The sequence below is a fragment of the Microtus ochrogaster genome, chromosome 21 (genome assembly GCF_000317375.1).
Source record: "Microtus ochrogaster isolate Prairie Vole_2 chromosome 21, MicOch1.0, whole genome shotgun sequence".
In the NCBI taxonomy this organism is placed as follows: Eukaryota; Metazoa; Chordata; class Mammalia; order Rodentia; family Cricetidae; genus Microtus; species Microtus ochrogaster.
In genome coordinates this window covers 27,456,276-27,463,795 of record NC_022022.1, presented here as the reverse complement: position 1 = coordinate 27,463,795, position 7,520 = coordinate 27,456,276, and the positions used below count along the sequence as shown (strand labels likewise).

The 7,520-nt window shown below is 38.6% G+C and overlaps 1 protein-coding gene across 1 annotated transcript in view; it reads right to left on the bottom strand.

Annotated features, from left to right (window-relative positions):
• Nucleotides 1-7,520, bottom strand: part of Dkk2 (dickkopf WNT signaling pathway inhibitor 2) — an 88,512-nt gene that overhangs the window by 22,329 nt on the left and 58,663 nt on the right. The gene's annotated exons all lie outside the window — the stretch shown is intronic.

Sequence of the window (7,520 nt, the reverse complement as noted above, 5' to 3'; positions counted from 1 at the left end):
AGAGAGAGAGAGAGAGAGAGAGAGAGAGAGAGAGAGAGAGAGAGAGAGAGAGAGGGACTGCCTTGTATTTTTCAATCCATAAAGACCAAAACACCAACATACCTAGCCACTGGGATCCATTGATGACTTTCCTAAAGACCTAATGTCAACAAAGCTAAGAATGACTAAGGGAGAGTTAGTGCCCCACAGAGGCCAATAGAGAACAGGGAAGAGGAGTCAGGACACCATGCTTGTAAAGAGTCATGATCTAGTTACTACTGAGAAACCATTAGTACATGGGAATCCTGCTACCTTGGAGTAGCAAAAGAAGAATCGATATGACTATGCTGAGTGATCATTTTCTAAGTGTATGGAGTATCTTGTCTCTTTTTTATTGCTCCTTGGGTCTTGGAATAACTATGATGCTTATAAAAAACATGTGATATGACAAGGATTATATGACAACATGTGAACATCAAATACAGTCCCTATAGCCAGTGTTCTCCTCCCTCCAGCCTCACCATGTGATAATTTCATTATAAAAAGTGTATGCTTTCCCACGTTGCATCATTGGCAGCACATACAAAAATAAATAAATAAAGCAACTAAGTATCTGTGTTCTCTGAAGAGTCATCCTCTGGAATCACATCTGCATATCACCTCTGGGTGGCACACATTCTCTCGTGGAATTAGGACGGGGAGTTGAGTTGAGCTTTTGAAACAGTATTGATATAAAAGTCATATAACACAAGATCAACTTTAAGATCAGTGTTCCAAGGGGCAATGTATTCACAGTGGTTCAGCCACCATATCTGATTCCAACATGTTTCAGTGCTCTACAAAAAGCCCACTACGTAGTACGATGAGACACCAGAAATGTTTACTGTGGAGGTGAGGAGGCCTACCTCAGAGTCTGTTAGTGACTTGTGGTTAGTTAATATAAAAATCAGTAAGAGAACCCAGTTTTTCAAACTCTAAATTCCTTAGCAGACTAGAGGTTCTCAGGTATTCACCTTGACCAGACAAGTTGGATGTATCAGACACAGACTGAAGGCTCCATCTTCAATGTCTCCGAGTCAAAAATTCTGCAGGGGACACTTACTTTGCCAACAGATTCCCAAACAAGGCTGATGTGGTTGTGTCTATGATATGGGATTTCCCCTCTGTATAGAGAAGCTGCTTTGGCCTGTGGCGGGGCAGACTAGAACTTGGCGGGAAAACTAAACTGAAAGTAGGGAGAAGGGAGGCAGAGCTAAGCAGATGCCATCTAGCTGCTATAGGACAAAGATGCTAGAACTTTACCAGTAGGTCACATCACAGCCCATTGGTGATACATAGATTAATTAATGGATTAATTTAAGATGTAAAAGCTAGCTAGGAATACGTCTAAGCCCCAGAAGCTAAAGTACAGTATTCACTTACATCTCCGTACTGTACTTCAAGAACCAGCGGTCTGTTGTCAGGTGTCTCAACCCGTTTCCTAATTACAGATTTTGCTAAATTTAACCAGAAGTTTCTATAGTCAAGCAGAGCAAGCATACTGGAAGTTCTTATACTCCCTGTGTTGTTAGATTTTTGTTTTTATCACCATACAGTCAAGAATCTGCAAGAAAATGTTCTTTAACAGCTTAAAAAGTTGTCATTTAGAAGGAATTTTCAAATTTTTATTTCTTCCTAAAGACGGATCTTTCTCTTAAGTTGCTGAGCTTTTCTTTTTCAAATGTCTGGGAGAAATATTTATAATGTAAATGAACTCGCTGATGTTACAATTAAAGGAAAGGGTTTTTTGGTTTTGGCTTTTTTATTTTCTTTTGGTACTACTTGAAGTACTTTCAAGTACATGGCCGCAGAGTAAACTCTGTGTTTTGTATTATGGGCAGGGATTTCTCCACTGGTTCACCCTCAGTGAAGTTTCAGGCTGGCATCATAGTCTACCAGCACTAACAGGTTTTCCTCAAGGCACTGATTACACTGTCCGAGCCACCCCTCCTCTCTCGGGTTTCTGTATAAGTTGATGCCAATGCTTCAGCATCAACTCAAGACCACCACCCATGCGTGTGCATGTGTGTAGATGAACATTCCAACATCTGCCCAGCAGATCCGCCTGTGCCCTCCTGGTGAGGAAACTTGAGGTTGAGTGAGGTGGAGCATTGCAGGATGCAGGAGTCAACAGTGGGGTTGAGGATGTCTTGTTTCTAAAGTGCTTGGATCCTTTAATCTTTCTTCCTTTGATGTCTGAGATTTCCTTCTTTAGGCAGTGACATTGGGACCAAAGCAACACCAGGAAACCATTTTCCAGTAAAGGGTATGTGTGCTGCAAACACCTGCAGCGCCCCTGGAACCAGGTGACTTGAATTACACACACATTACTACGTTCCTGCTTTGCGTGTGGGTGGCAATTCCAACCTTGGGCAAAAAGATGATAGCCCTGGTCACAGTGCTGTGACTTCTATTTATTGTCTTCACATATATCAAATCAAATCACCATGATCAGAGAGGGGAAACCTTTGTAGTGCTTATGAGTATAAAAATAATGGATTGCAAGCCAGTAGGAATTTTTGTACACATGGTTTGTGGATTCAAACAAGAGAGAGAATGGTTTGTGATCAAAGTCACTATGCAATTGAAAGACAGAATTTGGGGACCAAGATTTGATTGTTATCAGCTAATATGTGAACTTTTTGCATACTGTTTAACGTTTTGGGGCTATTGACTTCCTTCTCATCTATAGAATCAAGGTCAGCTTTCAAAATGTAAGGTTTTGGGTTTTTTGTTCTGTTTTTGCTTTAACAAGCAATCTCTTGCAATTTCTGGGGTGGCATCTACCACATTCTCAAGAACTATTTATTCTGTTCATCTTTTATTACTTGCTATTCATTTATTATTATTTATGATTAATTTGAATATTCATTATTATTCTTTTGAATTACAGAAATACTATAAATTAGTGCCAATATGGGCAACAGCCCTTCTCATTTTTATCCATCTAATGGCTAAGTGTAAGAGGTGCCGTAAATTGGTATAATTCTCTGTCCTCTCTGTAGGATGTCCTTTATAGATGGCCATTTTCTCTGAGCTTCAGTACACAACATCCTTATTCCCTCCTGTCTCAAGGGAATCCTCCACTTCCTCTTACATTCTCAGCATAGTAATCCTCATATGTTCTAGTCTTGGGTTTCTTATAATACTATAAAACATTTCACTCTGGAATTCTAACAATGCCTCCAAATATCTTGAGCCAGTGATGTTCTAAACAAGGATGAAGAATTGTCCCTCAAAACTCTAAATATTTCCCATTCTCCTTCAAGTACCTGAGGTAAATCTTCTTGGATCTCACTTAGCATATGCCCACATCCACATTCATTGATTAGGATCAAAACCACCTCTCCTTCATGACTTTCTAAACAGTCTTTAAAAATTTAAAATTAGGGAGGTTTTTCAAGGTTTAAAAGAAAGCTATAAAGCTAGTGGAAAAAGGAAGACGAAAGGAACCGGCGAGGTAGAGAAACCAAATTCAGAATATTCTTAGTGAGAAAGCTCCAAACATTTTGTTTTGCATAAGTATTCCAAAATTTTAGAAGTTATTAGCTTGGGAAAAATTGCTATTTGAATACTTAAAAAAGATATTTTAGCATTAAGAATTTTTAAAAATATGGCTCAAGCAAATATAGTTGACGTGTCTACCATTTTAGAACACATTTTTATTAAGTAAAAATAACATAGTCAATGTGGTCGTTTGTAGGAGTGCCATTAAGACAAACTCATTTGGACAAGACTGTATGTTTGCTGTAACATTAACTAAACAGGCTGCAACATCTTCACTGTCGATGTGTGCTTCATCCTTATTTGACTTCCTCTGTTACTCAGTCCTTGACAGGTGATCATCCAGTGTTGGCTTCAGGAAGGAAATCATGACTTGGAGGGGCTGTATATCTATTTCCAAGTTGAATAGCTGCTCGTTCTTTTCTGCATAACATACACGAACAAATCCTTTCAATTCCATTTTTCCCATATAAATCCATTCAGAATAAGTCTTACATTAACATTCTGTGAAGTTAAACTCTCAGGTTTTTTTTAATGTAAAGCACAATCTCTGTGTGGATTCTCTTGTCTAGGGGAAAACTTTTATTCTGCCGTTTTAATGTCATCTGCTGTTATAATGGGTATAGCAGTACTTCCCTCTAACTTACAAGATGGGCAGCATCATGAACTTGCTAAGTAAACAGAGATGAAGGTCAATAACGTTCACTCTGATACTTGTTTATGACGTTACAAAAATAAACAATTGACTCTTAATCTTTTTAAATCATGAGTAGCATCAAGGGAAAAATTCTTTATTTGTGTTTGAATTATGATTTCCAATGAGTGCTACTTCAATGTTAATACACTCAGTGACTCAACAAAGTAAAACAACCTTATAAAAATTTTAAAAAATACTGTCCTCAAAGCCCTAAAATATATTATCAGTATGCATCATTTCATGCATATAAGTTAAAAGTTATTAGTTAATCACTTCCAGAGCAAGATCTGAGTGTTTTCTTATATCCAAACACTTTCTCATGCATGATCTAGAACTGTGAAAGAACACAGCTACTACCTCGGATAGAGCTGAAGAGATGTCAAAATTTTTAATAGCCTAAATTCTCCAAGATTTGGTATTTACCTTTCATAGCATGGGGTAGTCAATTTGCTTACAAAAAATAATCCAAACCATAAGCACAGAATCTTCATTTTACAGTCTAGAATCCACATTCTCTTTTATCTGTTTTTACAATCCCTGATATACTTTTGCAAATCTCATCTAATTTCCTGTTTTAGCTTAGCTTTTTTTTTTAAAGGATCCCTCCTAGGTAACCACTTTTATTCTGTGGTATTCCCGTTTGTGTTTCGACTCCTTGTTTGCATTTTCTGTGGATAACCAGCTGTTAAGCTTAAGAATACCAGATGTTAGTGTAAGATTTGAGATGCTGTTTCCAGGGCAACCAGCACAGAGCACTGGGCCCTCTTCATCACTATGTCTGCTACTCTAAAAGGGATCTAGATCCTCATCTTTCTCTATGGAAATGAAACAGATAAAAATGCTCCATTAGTACAAAGTGAAGTGGCTACATCTTCTACTGTGGCGTGGTTTCCACTGTCTTTCATTTTTCCACTCTGTGGAAAGAACCAACTATTAAGAGCTTGATAGTATGAAGGGGAGAGAATGTTTTAATCATTACCACTTGAAGGATCAATTAAATTTGCATAATTTCAAGGTCGAGGGTAATTGCCTCCCTATGCAGATGCCAAGGGGAAGCTTTGTAATTTCCTACCTGTCCTTTTTTTCAGCACTCATGGGGTAAGCTGTCCAGGCTCCTGATGTTCCCCGGGGAAAAGGCAATACCTTAACATCGTTCTGCCATTCTGAAGCCACAAATACAGGACACAGAGCCTCTCCTCATGTACCTTATGGTGTCAATCATTGCAGTGCTCTTGACATCTGGTGTGGTGAATTTTACAGTAAGGATTGAACATGTTAGCCTCAAGCTTCAAATGGTTAACCACTAGACTCCAACCCTCTTTTAAAACTGTTTTTTTTTTTTTATTTTCTAAATAAGGTGCCCCTGAGTTTTCCAGGTTAGCCAGGAGCTCTGTGACCCATGCTGGCCTTGAACCTGTGATCCTCCTGTCTCAGCCTCCACAGTAGTGAGAATTACAGGCTTATGCCACCAGAAACACACACACGTGCGCACATGCAAACATTATGGTAGAAAAGTCTTGTTGTACAATGTGATGAGGTTTCATAATAACTGTTGTCTATTGCAACTTACTGATAAACATCATATTTCCACAAATATAAAATGAGTTCAATAATTGTTGTTCTATGTATTGTACCATCCAGTCATCAACTGAGCTATATTATTCATAGTGTGTTGTAAATGAGTAACGATTCCAATTGATTTATAAGCTTTACTCTACTCAAATTAGCTTCAATACAGAAAAGTTGCCTCTTCTTCCAGACATGATTGTTGTCACTGATACACCATCAAATGTGTCATGAGCAAGACAGTTCACAGGCAAGCTGACATCTTAGGGTTCTAGGACAGTGGGTTTGAAGTTCCAGGTTTTGGGGTGTAGTTTTGTTTTTTGATTCATTTTGCCTGGTCTGATATTAGTGTTCCTTGTCTTCCATGATACATTCAGTCTCCCTGTTTATTCTCTCATAGAAAACAAGAGACAAGAGAGATGAGTGTTAATATTTCATTTTCAAGAGCTATTCTTTAAGCATCACTTTATTATTTCAAATAGCAGTCTAAATCCGATTTGAAAACGGGTCCTTACTGTGTGTCAGAAAAATGGGTCCTTTGGCTGGTTGTGGTATGCACAAAGCTGCTCCCAGTGTTAAACAGGAGACCATGCGGCAGAATGGAGGCATTTCTGGACCACGCGGAAGGATGCCACTCACTGAGGATCATGGCCTCACACATTCATAATTAAGAACACTGCTCTGTTCCTACTGAAGAACCCTGGGAAACTGTTAATTGAGGCAACTTAGCAAGTCTTCTCAATGGAAATTTGTTTTATTCATAAATCAAGTAATAAGAACAAGACATAGTGTACTAGGTTTTAATACTAATTATCTTAAAAATAACAACTTACTGGAAATATGATGGACTGTTATTTTCTCTTTTAATGTTATACTGCTCCCCGCCCCCCAAAAATTGAAGGCTAAATAGTCTTTGATGTCACTTCTTTAATTACCTAAATTCTCAACCTGTCCTTCTGAAGTATCTTATAGTGAAGATTTTTTTTTAAGCAGGCTCGTTTTTTGGGTCCATTTGCCAGGCTAAAGCATGCCCTGGGGCTGAGAAGTCATAGGAGACTGCCCATGGCATATTCCCAACAGTGTGTCTTGGATAAATGCTTCCATCTAACTGACTCACACCCAGTAGAGATCAACATACCACCCATGAATTCTCCACAATTAGTCTTAGCACAAAAGAATAACAAAAGTATTACTATTTCTTAACAATGCCCCCAAATATATGACATCCCATAGGAGCCTTTGGCAAAATTGTCACGAAACCTAGATTTACTAATGGTTTTGTTTTCCATAATTAGAAATATAGAAAGAAAATGAAAACATTTCTCAGAAGTGAGATGTGTTCCTAGAATGCTGATTAAGACAAAACCCTGCATTTAAGCCATGACACAGGCCAGTAAAGACTTAAGCCACTGTCACTGTATGGTTGACAATCAGCTTGATGAGATCAAGAACACCAAAGAAACAATGTCCAGACATACCTGTGGGGGATTTTTCTAGATTTGATTAATTGATGTGGGAAGACTCATTAAGAGTGTGGACGTAGCGGTGGTGGTGCACGCCTTTAATCCCAGCACTCGGGAGGCAGAGGCAGGGAGATCTCTGTGAGTTCGAGGCCAGCCTGGTCTACAAGAGCTAGTTCCAGGACAGGAACCAAAAGCTACGGAGAAACCCTGTCTCGAAAAACAAAATAAAATAAAAAAAAACGGAGTGTGGACGTCATCATTCTATGGACCCA